At 36.8% G+C, this 17,570-nt stretch overlaps 1 protein-coding gene across 7 annotated transcripts in view; it reads left to right on the plus strand.

Annotated features, from left to right (window-relative positions):
- Positions 1-5,179: 5,179 nt before the first annotated feature.
- The window catches only part of LOC103033743 (R3H domain-containing protein 2), a 76,188-nt gene continuing 63,797 nt past the window's right edge, over positions 5,180-17,570 (plus strand). For 3 of the 7 annotated variants that reach the window (XM_049479740.1, XM_049479743.1, XM_022675640.2), the window contains exon 1: positions 5,180-5,882. The gene's annotated coding sequence lies outside the window, so the exon portion shown is untranslated. The remainder of the gene's footprint in view (positions 5,883-17,570) is intronic. The other 4 variants (XM_049479746.1, XM_049479745.1, XM_049479748.1 and 1 more) reach the window with 3 other exon arrangements.

A 17,570-nucleotide genomic window follows, 5' to 3' on the forward strand; every position in this document is an offset into this window, starting at 1 on the left:
TCCTGAAATATTACTGTGTCCATCAGTTATTAGATATATGAAATGGCTGTTTCAAACACCCAAATATTTAGAACTAAAAATGATTAAGATTAATAGGGGTGCCCAAACTTTTTCATATGACTGTAGCTTAGTTTCATTTATATAGAGCATTTTATTTACTCAATATTATAATCATATTATTTGATGTAACAAGAATATCTCATTTTAAAGAAAGTAACTTGTTTCTTATCTTGTGAGACACTATATGTTTAAATGTTTGTAGACACAGCTACTTCATGTTGCACTCATTGTTGACACAGATGTGCAAATCTACACATATTGCTTGTCGTAGAATTACAGCCAACTATCTAGTGTCATGCCAGGTGTGGGCTGGAGGGGTATTAAGCCCCCCAGCACAGAGCTGATGGAGCAGTGGAACTGTGTTCTCTGGAATGATGGTGGGTTCTGTATCTAGTACTTTGCTAGTATTCTTTCATGCCCTTGGACAGAAGGAAAAATGGGGGCGAACTAAGAGGTTTTGGGCTGGAGTTTGGGAAGCATGAAGCTGAAGCCCCCTCACAAGAAGGGATACAGAAAAAGAAGAAAAGAGAAAGAAAAAAGGAGGAAGATGGGGAGGAGGTGGGTACGAAGTTGTTCGACACACAGGTAGAGAGGAAATGAGGGTTTATGTAGGGTGAGTGGGAGGAGTAAAGGGCATGGATTAATTTCCCAAAATTAGTTGTTTTCATAACTCATAACTTCATAACTTTTAGTATTAATTGGGAAGCTGGGGATGAGGTGGGGTGGTGAACATTAAACAGCCAATTAAAATATGTTGGTGTCCCAATACCTTTTTTCCTTATAGTGCTCCAAGTAGCTTTAAAATGACAATTTTTACAGGTGCCAAATACTGTTGCCCTTTTAAAAAATGTTTTGGGTTGTTATATGCAATACATAGTGAAAAGCTTTTTTGTTTAAAGTAATAATACAATTTGGAAAGGCATGGATTTGTTTCACATAATTAAATAATAGCCTATTTGCAAAGTAGTGGTGGCTCAGTGGTTAGAGCACTGGGTTATTGATGACATAGTTGTGGGTTCAATACCAAGGATCCCAGTGCTTACTCCTTTCTGGGTGCCACAGTGATGTCTATCTGTCATGTCCTGTGTGCAATCACAGGAGCGTATGGATTAAATCTGTCAATGTGTCTAAAAACAATCCACCATTCAAGTCAGTTTGTGAGAGATTGTGAAATGGTTGATGTAATCAAGTCAGTTTTTATGTCAGGTAGAAGACTGCTGTTTTTTTACATGCTATTCTTAGAAAGGTGAGTGTGACCGCACACCTGTTCTCTTCTCCTTTTACCCCACAGCACATCAAGTGACTTGGGCAACCAAGTCAGATCACAAAGTGTGCCTTTAATCAGTACAGCGATCCTTGCATCATCAAAACAAATACTAAACAGAACAATAAATAGTGATTTCTTCTCCTTTTAAAACCATGTATTGGGGTAGATCTTTACTCTGGGTTCCCTTTGAAGATTTATTGAGAGACTGACCTGTTCAAAAAACATTTCTTCACAGCAAATGACTGGCCCGGGGAAAGGTCAATGAGCAAGATCAGTATTGAATGCACTGGATGTGTGCATGTATTTACATACTAATTAATAATCAATTAATAGCTCACAGCATTTAATCATGCATTTAAACGCATTGGAAATTCAAAATTGTGTGTGTGTATCAGGAATTGCAGCAGGGAGGACACAACATGAATGTGAATGCAGGGTAATTTATTTACAAGAAAACAAACAATAAACCAAAACTAAACTCAAAACAAGATACAAGAACAGACAGGACTACTACAACAAGCACAAAATAAACAAACAAAAGAGAAAACAAAGAAACAGCAACCTGACTGATGTCAAACACCTACAAGACCAGACAACCTAAAGCTGAAAAGCTAAAACAGGGCTTTAAATAAACAAATGGGGAATGGAAAACACCTGGGATTGCTGATAAGGGGGCGGAGCTACAAATGAACACAGGTGGAAGCACTGAAGACATGGGCTGAGACAAATGAAGACACTGAGAGACATGTGCTATGAGCACATGGCTAGGAAAACAAACAAAGGAGGGGAAAATCATGGAAGCTGATGAGGAAGAGGACAAGAACATGACAGTGTGTATGTGAATTTAAATCTTTCAGATTAATGAGGCCAAAAGTAATTGCCGTCTCTGTTGTTTTGTGTTGTAACTACACTCTTAAACATAATAGCGCTTTAAAGGGTTCTTTGAGGGATGCCAGTTTTGGTTCCTTCCAAGGTTACTCCTCTTAATGTAAGGCAGTTTTTACTTGCCACTGTGTCACCACAATAATTGGTGTCTCTGTGGTGCTGCTCATAAAAGGCGTGGACCTGTTTTTTTTTCTGTAAAGCTGCTTTTGTTTTAAAAAGCACTATAGAAATAAAATTGAATTTAACTGAATTAAAGTTTGTCCAATGTTGATTTTTGTCTCGTTTTGATAAGCTGTTACCGGTAAGAGCAGATTTTACAATTAGGTAATCAAAAGTAAAGCAGATACAGTTGTGGTCAAAAGTTTACATACACTTGTAAAAAAACATAATGTTATGGCTGTCTTGAGTTTTCAATAAGTTCTACAACTCTTATTTTTCTGTGATAGAGTGATCGGAACACATACATGTTTGTCACAAAAAACAGTCATAAAATTTGGTTCTTTCATAAATTTATTATGGGTCTGCTGAAAATGTCACCAAATCTGCTGGGTCAAAAATATACATACAGCAACAAAATTTGTCAATTTTGGTGATGTAGCGAGTTGTGTCAATCAAATTAGCTTCATGTCATGGCCTCTTCACTTCTTGTAAGTGATTCTGATTGACTACAGCTGTTGACTTCTCATGAGCCCATTTAAATAGGGCTCATTTGACCCAGTGATTAGACTCAGCTACAAAAGCTACAATGGGAAAGTCAAAGGAACTCAGTGTGGATCTGAAAAAGCGAATTATTGACTTGAACAAGTCAGGGAAGTCACTTGGAGCCATTTCAAAGCAGCTACAGGTCCCAAGAGCAACTGTGCAGACAATTATACGCAAGTATAAAGTGCATGGAACAGTTGTGTCACTGCCACGATCAGGAAGAAAACGCAAGCTATCACATGCTGCCGAGAGGAGATTGGTCAGGATGGTCAAGAGTCAACCAAGAATCACCAAGAAGCAGGTCTGCAAGGATTTGGAAGCTGATGGAACACAGGTGTCAGTCTCCACAGTCAAGCGTGTTTTACATCGCCATGGACTGAGAGGCTGCCGTGCAAGAAAGAAGCCCTTGCTCCAGAAAAGGCACCTTAAGTCTCGGCTGAAGTTTGCTGCTGATCACATGGACAAAGCTAAAACCTTCTGGAGGAAAGTTCTCTGGTCAGACGAAACAAAAATTGAGCTGTTTGGCCACAACACCCAGCAATATGTTTGGAGGAGAAAAGGTGAGGCCTTTAATCCCAGGAACACCATGCCTACTGTCAAGCATGGTGGTGGTAGTATTATGCTCTGGGGATGTTTTGCTGCCAGTGGAACTGGTTCTTTGCAGAAAGTAAATGGGATAATGAAGAAGGAGGATTACCTCCAAATTCTGCAGGAAAACTTAAAACCATCAGCCCGAAGGTTGGGTCTTGGGCGCAGTTGGGTGTTCCAACAAGACAATGACCCAAAACACACATCAAAAGTGGTAAAGGAATGGCTAAACCAGGCTAGAATTAAGGTTTTAGAATGGCCTTCCCAAAGTCCTGACTTAAACCCCATTGAGAACATGTGGACAGTGCTAAAGAAACGGGTTCATGCAAGAAAACCATCACATTTAGCTGAACTGCACCAATTCTGTCAAGAAGAGTGGTCAAACATTCGACCTGAAGCTTGCCAGGAGCTTGTGGATGGCTACCAAAAGCGCCTAGTTGCCGTGAAAATGGCCAAGGGACATGTAACCAAATACTAATGTTGCTGTATGTATATTTTTGACCCAGCAGATTTGGTGACATTTTCAGCAGACCCATAATAAATTTATGAAAGAACCAAATTTTATGACTGTTTTTTGTGACAAACATGTATGTGTTCCGATCACTCTATCACAGAAAAATAAGAGTTGTAGAACTTATTGAAAACTCAAGACAGCCATAACATTATGTTTTTTTACAAGTGTATGTAAACTTTTGACCACAACTGTATATGCTTATTGCTAAAAGTATCCCGTGCTCACCTGCATTGTGTTTGGTGATATAAAGCTTGGATGGAGCTGCTTGGCCATGAAAGCCATTTCATGCGTCTCTCTACTATATGTTATAAGTTTGAAGGTCTGTAGTGTTGAACTCTGGAGAAAGATGGTTCCTTTGTGCACTATGCTTTCAGCATATCAGATTATCTAATAACACTACAGAACCCTGTTTTTAGTAACAATACTGTAAGAATTGGAATTAATGGTAAGGCAAATGTATGAAAAATAACAATTTAAGTTCTATAAAACATAAAAAACATTCTTATGTATTCATGGTATATGTTTCAAGCGTAATTACTGTAGTAATTTGGAGTAATAGGAAGTCAAACTTAGAAACAATGTGTATTCGTTTTGCATAAACAAAATTTGGTCCTATAAAAAAACAACGTGATATATTAAATTGAATGAAAGATTTATTTGGTCGAAGAAACAATTTAATAAATTTACAGTATGAAAGGGATTGAAAAAATTTTAGGAACAAAATACTAAAAAATAATAATATACATTTAATATAGATGAACAAAATATATATAGAAAAAGAAAAACGCGTAAATTGACACGTAAATTAACATTATTAACAAGTACATAATTTATAAAATATAAAATAAAGAAAAAGATAATAATTGTAGAAGTTAAGTAAAATTATAAGAATGATACAAAATAAAAATGAACTAAGATCATAGGAACCAAAATAAAAACATTAGAATAAAAGTAATAAAAAAATAATAAAACAAATTAAAACTAATAAAAAAATAAATAAGAAGAGAAAGATAAACTATATAAAAAAAGCTATATATAAAAAAAACTATCAGTGATGTTTTAGCAGCATCGATCCACCTGTTCCTGATGTTGAACAGTAGGTGTGGATGAGTCACGAAACACGCTAAGGACACCTCAGCTTTATTTATAATGTTTTTAATGTTGTTAGACAGGTGTAGAAAAGTCGTAGGTAAAATTTTTATATATTAAAAAGCGTCCAAAAACCGGTAAGCAAGGTTTTTTGGGGGAGTTTTCTGTGGTTGCCCCCCTGTGCTACAACAGCCCAGAGGTGATAAGTGCTACCTCCACACGGCGCAGCTAACGGGCTGAGTGAGCGCTCGGCTGGTCGTGAGCGAGATGAAATTAGCCAGGTTAACTAACTAGTTAGTGTTAGCTTAGCTAACTAGTTAGCGTTAGGTTAACTAACAGCTATGTTTTAGTTGTACCGTGGTGTGCAGGCGGGGGAGCTGTCGGGTAGTGTTGGGAAGACGTGTAGAAAGAAAGAGAGAGAAAGAGAGAAAGAGAGGTAAACGCTTTACTACATGCACATAAATAGCTCTAACTATAACAAGCGTGTGCCGCACGCTAGCCGTTTGTTATTATTATTATTAAGGCTAGGCTTAGCTAGTTAGTTCAATAGCCGCAGTAGGCTATCGTCCATTTATCAGTATTGACATTCTGTATTTATAATAAATTCGTGACTTAACGTTAACTAACGTTAGCCGTGCCTCAACCGAGCTTACCGGTGGCCATCACAAACACAGACAGCCAAGCTCAGCTAAGCTACCCTTCTTCTAGTCTTATTATTAAACAGAAAACAGTGGACTTTGGCTTCATTTCTGCTTTGAATGAACGCGTAAATATACGGTAAGTCTACCTCATTTTATCTGTTTAACGCTTGTAACCCTTTTTAAGACATACATTGTTCTCTCATACAACAGCTGACTAATTCACTGTAATGTATATTATAGTATAGCAACCGCTAGCTAACGTTAGCTGTCTATTTAAACGACAGGAGCAGTGGCTAACGTTAGCTAGCTTATGGTTACCAATGGTAACAAATCCAGGTCCCGAAATTGAAAATCCATCCCAGGCTTTTGCTCCAACTGCATGGGTGGCTCCGCTGCGGATAACTGGTCCACGAAGCTGGAGTAAAATCCTGGAGTGGATCTGGAATATTAGCTACTCACCTCTGTTGGTTACCCAGCAGCTGTAGATACATCTATCTAATTAGAGTAAGCTGACTGGCTGGTACATTGGTACACTGATATCGGTGTAGTGGAGTCGCTTGTTTAAATGATGTTAACTTAGCTTTATTTAGTACTTAACAGCTACCTTTGGTGTTTGGTTCCCCAGTAATCAGTGTATAATTCATTATTTGTGATAGAGAGAGAGAGCTAAACACAGAGGAGATTTCTATATAAGCAACTTTTCTATATATAAAAAAAAAAATAATCAAAAAGCAAATTTTTAGAGACCTAAACCACTGGCTCAACTAAATGACTTAAGTCATAAATAATAACAATTTGCTTTAATAAATAATTTCCTTAATGTAGTTATTCTTTTAGTCAAATAAACTGTTTCCACATTAAAAAAAACATCCTCTCTAAATTGTAGACATAATCTATTAAATTAAATTCAGTTTATAGTCAGTTCAGCTGAATCAGTAAATACATTTTTTAGATTTTCAAAGTTATTAGAGTTATGGAATGATTTAACTAATAAAAGGACACAGTGTGACTTATTAATTTGAGAAAATATATATATTCATTTGAGAGAACAATTTATTAAATTAAAGGAATAAATTATTAATTTAAGGAAATAATTTATTAAATCTAGGATGATTATTATTATTTTTAAACAAAAAGGTTGTTTTTTTGTTCATTTTTGAGGGAGCTTTGAAATTGAAATTAAGGAGCAATTTATTAAATGGCCAGCACATATTAATAAATAGACAAGACAATTTATGACATTGAGGGAGAGAAGATATTTAAGTAAACGGAGGCAACAAACTGTTGAATCAGTGAAATAAACTGTTAATTGGAGGGAACAATTTATTCAGTCAAAGAAATGCATTGTTTACATAAATTAAAGATACTAACGTTAATGAATGATTTAATTAATACAGTTAGACAATGTAGTTTATAAAATCAAATGAAGGATTCAGTTGTGGGAACATTTTTATAAAATTGAGAGAATAGATATTTTTTTAAACTGAAAGGTAAATTGATTATTTCATTATTAATGTGATAATTTATGATATAATGATACTGATTTATTAATCAAAGAAGTTGGTTTTATTAAAATAAAAAAGCTATTTATTAAATGGCAAGAACACTTTAATAAATGGACAAAACAGTTTATTGAGACATTGAGAAAGATAAAAAATAAAGGTGGGAACAGATTATTTTTGGAGGTAATGCTTTAAATTGAGAGACTGATTTATTACATCAAGTGAATGTTTTAAGTCTGTAATTTTCTCTTTAGGTGTTTTGAAGTTTATTTGTATATTTTTTCAGTTAATCTTATTTCACAACATGTGTGTTTGACAGCTGCACTCTTGCATCTCTAGTATCACATGCATGTGAAAGTGAAAAGCAGTGTTATCATGGGAAAAACAGTGTACTATTTTCTGGAAAATTGCTGTTTAGTTTTTTTTAAATCTTTTAATATTATTCTTGTTCACAGTTAGAGATGAAACAGTATCACTTTTTCTATTCTGATATCGATTTTGACGTCTTGGGTATCGGCTGATACAGGAGAGCTGTAAATTGAGCTATTTTCATTTAAACAGCAGCACACAGAAGCATCTAATAGTAAGATATCATGGTTAACCTATCCCACTATCCCATGGGAACAAATGCTCAGCTTGTCAGCAGTGTGAGTGTGTGCTGTTTTAGGCTAGATTGCTACGGATTGGGTAAGGTTCTTTTATTTTTTCCATCTGATTTGATTGGATTTGATATGAACCCCAGACCGATATACCCTGATACTGATGTCATCTCTGTTTACAGTTTTTAACACTCAGTCAAGATTGCTCATGTGCAAACCCTAAAAATAGAAAAGCTCCAAAATGCTGTTTGTCTCAGTTTCAGCTTCCTCTGATGCTCACACACACACACACACACACACACACACACAGACACACCACACACACAGACATACACACAGTGTGCATGAGTTCTGACAGTGAACACATAACATGTCGCTGTAAGCACAGTGCTGCAGAATTGTTTATATGTGCGGTAGAATGCATTTATTGAGTATCTTGAGTTGCTGTTTGGTGTATAAATAGTGTGAGATATGTTTAGATGTGGTTTTATAAGTCTATTTACAACTCTGCTATTTTGTCTCAGAGTAAAACCTGAGCTGTGTCAAACTGTGTCATATATATTGTCACTATAAGGTTCACTACTGTTTTACTACTGAGTTTAAAGCACTGTAACATTGCCACAATGTGCTCCAATGCACAGTGCACAAATAATGTACTACTTTGGACATTTAAGGCATTGTTTGGTTGGTTGATTTGTGTGTAGTATTTTGTGGAAGACTGATGTTCAGATGTAGTGAATAGTCAGTGTGTTTGAAACACGTTTACACAGTTGTTTTACCTTTTATAGGAAAAGATTAGAAAGTTCAACCAGCTTTTATGTTATTGGCTGGTTTACAGCATTGCCATTGGCTTTCAGAAGCTGCAAACCATAGCATAGTTTTTATATTGGAAAAAACACAGTTAAACATGGTTATTTACAGAGTGTTTCTGAATAGTGTTGTTACACTCTTGTTTCCTCTCAGTAGGATGTGCTGTTAGCTGTTAGCAAAAATTATTAATTTATATTTAAGCAACAATATTATTGTGATTATACCACATTTCCATTATTGCTGTTGGAGAATATCTGTTAAAATAAAAGTTAAAATAGTTCCATTGCTGCTCTGTTTGTAGCTGCACTGTTTGGCTTGTAAGTGCTGCGTTGTTGCTAGGTTCCCTGTATGTGGCAGAGTAATAGATGGAGAGCTTTGGTGACAGTGCATTACCGGCTGATAATGGCACTCATAGTACGCCCCTCAGCCAATCACATTGCAGGGTTGGAACTAACTGTGGTATAATTAACGATTGATAGTGACAGTGGTTCAGTTTGTATTGTGTTTAAACTCTGGCCGTTAGATAATCATTTACCTGTTGGGTAACAGTCGACTTTTCTTTTATCACATTTCATAAACATGAGAGTTTTTACGCAATGACAGTTCTTTTTAAAAGTTGATGTATACAATTGCAATATCACTTTGCTTACATTGTTGTAATATATTGTGGTATATAAATATCTTTTGTTAATACACAGCACTAAAAGCCTGGTTAGCTTTTAGCCATAATTCAGTCACTCACTCAGCTTTGGCCTGAGACAGTGTTCTGGTGTCCTTCTGATGTGTGTTTAGCTTCAGTTTTAGTTCAGCTAGAGGACTAAAGAGAGCACTGGAGATGGGAGGAAAACATTACCATGTATTCTTAACTAGCTTCAGCTGGGCTGAACTCTGTAATGATGTTTGCAGATGCTACTATTATCAACTTCAGTCTGGCATCAAGTATTTGACTGTTCACTGCACTGTTACTGACTTAATTTAGAGTGTGATCATATCAGTATTGTACCTGTCGGATCAGTGACAGGTTCAGTATTATTGTAAGGTGGATTTTTAAAAAGCATGTTTATCTTTACACTACCTGTCTTGATAAATGGATGAAGGACATTTTGCAGTTGTCTTGCTCTCTAATGGCTGTGTTTCTGTAATCTGAGTGTAAACTGTGCTGGTTAGGAAGCCTCTTTATGTGCTTTAGTTTTGCAGGTTTGTGTGTCTTAAAATCACTTGGATTTGTTTGATCGTGAAAATGTCTTATGTTAGATTGGATAAAATTGTGTTGTCATACTTTTACTATGTAGCTATCCCTGCATTTTAGCTTGTTACAGGAGAAATGTTGTTTGTTGAAGCACTGCGATTTTGTTAAAATACAGCTCTGGGAAAATACTAAGAGACCAATGGACAACATTTGGACAACATTTCTCCCAATTAAATATAAAGATTATAAAGATTATTGTCATGTATTTGCAGATAATGAGAAATGGCTGAAATAACAAAAAGATGCAGAGCTTTCAGACCTCAAATAATACAAAGAAAACAAGTTCTTATTCATGAAGTTTTATGAGTTCAGAAATTAATATTTGGTGGAATAATCCTGTTTTTTATCACAGTTTTCATCTTGGCATGATCCCTTCCACCAGTCTTACACACTGCTTTTGGATAATCTGGTGAAAAAATTCAAGCAGTTCAGCTTAGTTTGGTGGCTTGTGATCATCCATATTCCTCTTGATTATATGTCAGAGGTTTTTAATTTGGTAAAATCAAAGAAACTCATAATTTTTATTATTTTTCTTCTTTTTTTTTCTCCAGAGCTGTATGGAATATTTGAAAACTAGAACATACTAAACTCTCTAAATGCTATTCTCTTTCTGTGGAATCTTGCTATCATACACTTGCGAACACATGCTCACTACACTAATAGGATGATGGGCCAGACTGCCACTGCCTGGCTAAAACGGTGCTGAACTGGACAGGAAACAGCACCCAGGTTGCTAGGTTACACTGGGTTCCCTGGTCCTGTTCATTTTCATCTTCAAACACAGTGATCCTGTACAGTTCAACAGGAAATGCCTCCTTAGGATTACAGATATGTAAAACAGATCCATCAAAGTTTTGATTTATACAGTTTGTGCACATAAACTAAGGAAGTACACAAATCTAATGTCTTGCAAATAACAATGTAGTTTGGTAATAGATTCCTTTATTAAACCAGTAATTTAAATATTTTAAATTCTTCACCAATCAAGTGCAAATTAAACTAAACGCTTGAGGTTTTAATAAGACAGTCTGCTTTAAAGCCCTCGCTGAGCATGTTTTAATCATCTGCGGATGATGTACTGCACCTGATTCTAAATTTAGACATTTTATGTAGTAATTAATGTAGTGATGTTTTAAATACATAACATTTTACGTTTATACTGTAAAGTTGCTGTTTTGGAGATTGTGTGTTTTATTGAACAGCGACGTTTTGGGGTGTCCAATTTTATTTAAATGCCTGTAATAGGGTTAAACAGTCTTGTCCAGTCTGTGGAAAATCCATCAAGATATGTTAAGATATGTAACTTGTTAAGACAGAAAATACATAGATGAGGCAAACATCGCTCTGCATTGTCCAGAAAATTCTGGTAATTAAGTCTTTCTGTACTTACAAGTACAACACTCATGAATAATTTAGGAAATATTGATTTTCTCATGCATCTGCTCATGTGTTTAAACAGCGTATTCCGGGCCACGTCTGCAGACACCTTTCCCAAACACAGAATTGTGCATGTTGTGTAAGCTGGGACCTGAGATAACATCACATCACATTAGAGGTTAGATCGGGCCCAAAAATCCCGGCCCGAGTCCGTGCACATTCTGCCCGAGCCCGACCTGAAAACTGTCATTAAGAGCCCAAGCGTGACCCACCCCATACACTGGCTGTTTCCAGGCTGTTTCAGTAAGCAAATCTGTTCAGAATGATGTTAATGAACACTGCAGCATAGAAGCATAGAATTATTATTTAATAAAAATGTCTTTTTAAAAACAGATACACACAGCGCTGCGCGTTAAACGCTGACAAGTGGAGGAGTTCACATGCGCTCACAGCTGCGTGATTATAACATTCTAACTGGTGCAACTTTCTTTAAACCGTTTATTTTGTAACTTATGAGGTTCTAATAGTTGAATAGATGAATTTTTCATTATAGTTTAATTTTATTTTAGTTTTTAGAGTGGGTTTGCTAGTTTTTAGTTTTTACACATCACATCAGAGAGCTAATTCTGAGAAACACATAAACAAACTCAAAAACTCAATAAACTTTAATAAAACTTTAACTTTCATAAACAGATTTCACTCATTTTCACCAAAAGTATCAACTATGAGTGAGTAAGCGACAGAGAGAGTGAGAGAAAGAGAGAGATTTATCAGTTCATCCTCCCTCTTGGGGTGTTTTCTGGTGTGTGTGTTACTCACAGGTAAAGATGCTCACAGCTGCTTCTCAAATGGACTTATAGCTGTGTGGAGTTTATTCCACACACTGTATCTCCTGTTTCACTACAAAACATGTGCTTTTATCTCCCTCATGCTCATATTTTAATCCCATACAGAATTCTGCAGTTTCTGTTTTCTGCTGTTATTTTGTTGTGCCGAATCCCACTCCCCATAGAATCCGGCTCCGCTTCACAAGCAGTTTCGGCACAACACCGCCCCCTGTAAAGCTGCGGGAGTGGGAATGGCGCTTATAAATAAATGAACAAACAAGAAAACGAAGGGTATTCTATATGTAAATAGTTCTATCTGTAACACACAGTACAGTTCCAGTTAGTTACGTTTTTTTCTTTTAATTACCGTTTTTATTTGTTTCAGTTAACAAATATGTTTTTTCACTTTCAGAGTTCGGGTCGGGCCTCGGGTCAGGTCGGGTTCGGGAGAGAATCTAAGCTCTATATCACATCACAACTACAGTGTTGTAACAAATGCCAGAAATTCACCTAGTATGATAAACACATTGTGAACAGGTTCTGTGTTTTCCCCCTGTTACATGGTTTAAAGGCTGGCCTGCACAATTTTGATAAAAATGATGCATTTGACAGCCCATATAAGTGCCAGCCATTAATCAGAACGCTTGCAGGAGCATCTGAGATTTATCTGTGCTCTCTCTCTCTGGGTGTATGCTTGAAGGAAATTATGATTTGTGAGCTTGGTTGTTCCTGGGAAGGCCTTCGGTAGTATTAAGTGTGGATATCTGAAATTGATGTACCAGGCGTGTTTACAGAGTTGACAGCTGTAGCTTGTGATCATATTGTACAAGTTATTATAATGTACTGGTGCTGCAGCAATGACTAAGACATTAATCAGAAACTTTGTTAATTGTTTGATGTGACACTGTATATACTCCACATATACTAGTGCATCTCCAAAAAATTTGAATATAATTGAAAAGTTAGTTTATTTCAGTAATTCAGTTAAAATGTGAAACTCGTTAAATAGATGTATTACACACAGAGGGATCTATTCTAAGTGTTTATTTATTTTTATTATATAAGACCAATTGGTACTTGTGGCAGTTTGCCCAGTCCTGCTGGAAAATGAAATCCACATCTCCATAAAAGTTGTCAGTAGCAGAGGGAAGCATGAAGCGCTGTAAGATTTTCTGGGAAAACACTGCACTGACTTTGGACTTGATAAAACACAGTGGATCAACACCAGCAGATCACATGCCTCTCCAAACCATCACTGATTGGTGGAAACTTCACACTAGACCTCAAGCAGTTTGGACTGTGTATCGCTCCACTCTTCCTCCAAACTCTGCTCCCTTAATTTACAAATTAAATGCAAAAGTTACTGATGGTCAGTGATTGTTTGAAGAGCCATATCATCTGCTGGTGTTTTGAACTGAAGTACTGAAATAAAGTAACATTTAAATGCTATTCAAAATTTTTGAGATGCACTTGTACAAAAGTATTGGGACACCTTCTTTCAGAGGATTGCCATAAGGATTTGATTTAGTGATGTCCCCGATCCGATCATGTGATGTTTCAAAAATAATAAAAGTAATAATAAAAAAAAAACTCAAGGGACAACTTGGAGGTGTTCTTTCTTTTCTTTTTTACAGCATTGCCAAAGTATCAGACCGGACTCTGTATCAGCAGATACTCATTATCAACCAAAAAAAACAAAAAAATGTGATCGGGACATCCCTAATTTGATTGCATTTAGCAACCAGAACAATGGCCATTAAGAACCCAGCAAATGGCGGCTGTGCTACTACAAATGGCCAGTACTGGTTGTGCTTTTTTAAATAACAATTGAACCATTTTTTTTACATTTATTTCTTTATCTATTAATTTTTAATATATTGATTGTTTTATTTATTCTGTTAATTCAAGATATAGGGTTTAAATCTGTGAACGGTCTTTCTAGGGACCAGTTAACTAAATAAATGTGAAATCAATTTTTTTTTTGGAGAAACCTTTAATTTATTCTTGCCATACAGTTTGTTAAAAGCTAAAATGTAATCAAATCAAAATGTTACATTTGTTTCTAAACTGAGCTGTCTAATATTACGTTATAAATGTGTAACTCAGCATTGACATATATGTACATGTGCAATATTCGATATCTGCATCATGCCAGAATTCCCAAATTGGTTTTTATTTTTTAAAAGTATTACATGGCAGATGTCTGCTCTCACAACTTGTGAATTACCTCCATGTAGATAGAATGAATCGTTTTTACTCACTGTCTGATTCAACCTTCTGCTGGATGAGAAGTTTTTTTTTTAGTTCAGAGTTTAATTCAAGGCTCAATTAGAAATAGGAATCATGGTGTTAATTTATGTGCCTCACTTCCCCTCTCTTTACAGCTGTTGAAGAGCTATTTTGTCTCCGATTTGGCCGTGATATCTTGGAGTCAGTTATAATAATGTGAAGCTTTATTTGATGTCGTCCTCCCACGTATGGCGGTGAGTCATAGATGCCGGTGATTCTGGCTGATGTTTAACAGGAAGCGCTGCTGGAATATTGATGAGGGAGAATCCACCATGTTACGTCTATATTTTGGGTTTGGAACATCTCTTAACTCTGTCAGACATGGTGGTCGTTTTGATGTTCTGTGATGCTGTTTATTACACACTGCAGTGGATGATGGAAATGCAAATGAAAGAAGTGTGTGTGTGTGTTCGTGTTCTCTCTCTGCCTATTTTCTGTGTCTTATGCTGGGTTTGCAGCAGAAGCAGAATAGCTTTTTTTTCCTTCAGAGATTTGAAGTGCTATTTATAGATGCCTACTGGAGCACCGAGCGTATGGTGCTGCTGCCTCGCTCTCTCTCTTTCTCTCTCTCTCTCACATACATGCTTTCTCACTTTCCCCAGCACACCATCCTGATAGGCTCGTCTCTGTCTCTGTCATCTCCTACAGCTTCCTTTTGCTTTCTCTAATTCCTTCCTTTTTTATCTTTTATGTCTTTTCATCGCTGTCTCTGTGCATCCCCCCATCTTGCCCTGGTTTCCTGATGCTTCTGCTCTTATTCTGTGTTGTTGCCTCATTTTCTCCTCTCTCTGCTTCTTTCTCTCTTTCTCTGCACCTCCACCCCCCCTCCTTTCTTTTTCTCTCTCTGGGTTGCTGAATGTGAATTATTGATAGTTGCTGGAGGGTGGGGACTGCTGGCATGGCAAGCAAAGACTCTCGTTTCTGATTGGATATGTAAGCCTTGTCAGGCTTTCAGGCTTCACACATTTAATCTAAAAATAAGAGCTGGATAATCAGACTGTGAAGAAAGCCATGCCCATCTAAAGGATGAAATGATAACGCCTTGCTTTCTTATTCCATAAAAACTGCAGGATTGGGGCTTAGTGCCAACAGCTTCACGTAAACTGAACTCTGTGGTCCAGACAGACGTAGGGTCATCCCTCAAAACCCTGCGAGAGAGAACTTTGTGTGTGTCTGTGATGGAGAAGGAGCATGTGGTCTACCTAAAGATTGTACACCATAGTCTGTCCAATTCATCAACATCCCAAGAAAACATTTTCCAGCTGTTGCTATATGATGGAATACCCCATGTTTGTTTCTTATGGCTTCTGGAAGATGGACAGCACAGCCTACCAAAGCAGACGGCACAAATACACACGGGTCTCCGATTGCTATCGATCTCAGATGAACGGTGGTGCCTTGTTGCAAAGTGCTGTAGTAGTGGGCACGACTCGAGTGAACAGTTCTCGTGACTGCACTGAAATGAATGTGAAATGTTCCAAATTCAGAAGCTCGGTTTACTTTATCGTTACTATGTGTTATTCAGAGTGCTCTGTACTCTCAGCACAACCAGAAACCTGTGCAGCACTGAGGATGTGAGCACACCACCAGCCCAGTTTTTGCCTTGTAAAATGATTTCCATATTTGATTTTGCATGACATAAAAAATATTTTTAAAAATACTCTTTGATGCACTGGTACCCTGTTGTGGGGGTATACCTGTTTCTGCCTTGCTCTCAAAAATTATGACTAGGCTCTAGATTTAATGAAGCTCACCAGGAAGAAGTGCATGAGAATACGGATTGATGGGTGGATCACCTTGTTTATGTGTTGTTATACTTAATTTCAGTTATTCTTAAAGCAGCGTTTTGCTTGTCAGTGTCACTGCAGTTCTGAGAAGGACACACCAGCCAAATAATAGCTGTTCTGTGGTGGTCTCCCTTGTATGGAACCTGATCATAATAAAGTATAGGGAGAAACAGGACTACCGTATGTGTACCATATTATACAGCTGTATTACATAGAGCTCTATTTTAAGTGTTTTTTTTTTGTGTTGATGATTATGACTTACAGCCAATGAAAACCCAAAAATCAGTGTCTCAGAAAATGTGAATATTCTAAAAGACCATTTGGTACTTTTGGCAGTGTGCCAGTGTTTCCAGTCCTGCTGGAAAATGAAATCTGCATCTTCATAAAAAACATTTCTCTGACTTTGGACTTGATATAACACAGTGGATCAACACCTGCAGATGACATGACTCTCCAAATCATCACTGACCATCAGTAAATTTTACTTTTCATTTGTAAATCAACGAACCAGAGTCTGTGGGAAGAGTAGGGAGACACACAACATAGTTTTCACTATATATATATATATATATATATATATATATGTGTGTGTGTGTGTTAGCTACGCATACTACCGCACAATAAAGTACAATATTTATTTTATTTTTGTTTTGCAAGTAAAGCTTGTTGTCTTTATTGATCTGAATTCACTGTGCAAAACAAATTGGGAAATGATGTGAGAAATAAATATTTAAAATTCCAGGTGTGAACAGCTGTGCATTTTGGCAATCACTATGATTGCATCACCCGGGACGCATGCTAATGCCAGATGTGAACTGCAAATACCTGTTGCATGTAACATATTTCATTATTTTAGTAGGATGCTTTTTTTTTTTTTTTGGGGGGGGGGGGCCTATCACTAGTACAGAGAGAGAGGATGTTTGGTGTAGGGTTCTGTCTATCTCCTTCTTGCTCTCTCTCTGTCATGCGTTCACACAGGAATCCCTCTTAAGATGTTGCAGTGCTAGGTATTATTAGTACAGGTCCTTATTCTGTCACATGTTAAAACATAGCCAGACCAGACTGTCCTAAAAACATGCCTGCTCACAATACACAGTTTCTGAATCCACTTGTAATTTACCTTTTCTTTGCCAGTCCTCTTCTCAGTGACTGAAACAGTTAAATCCAGCCATGCTGTTTGGATTATAGATTATTATTATGAGTGAAAGCTGCTGATTGCTGCAGATTTAAGGACTTGCATTTTTTTTTATATGAGCAGATTTTCCTCCATCAGTACATGTATCGCCTTGGACCCTGTTTTCCTACCAAGTACTTTTGAGAGGGTATTATTTGAATCCAATAATCCAGAGACAAGAAATTGGACTTATTTACTATTATTAATTGC

The sequence above is a fragment of the Astyanax mexicanus genome, chromosome 5 (assembly GCF_023375975.1).
Source record: "Astyanax mexicanus isolate ESR-SI-001 chromosome 5, AstMex3_surface, whole genome shotgun sequence".
NCBI classification, from domain to species: Eukaryota; Metazoa; Chordata; class Actinopteri; order Characiformes; family Acestrorhamphidae; genus Astyanax; species Astyanax mexicanus.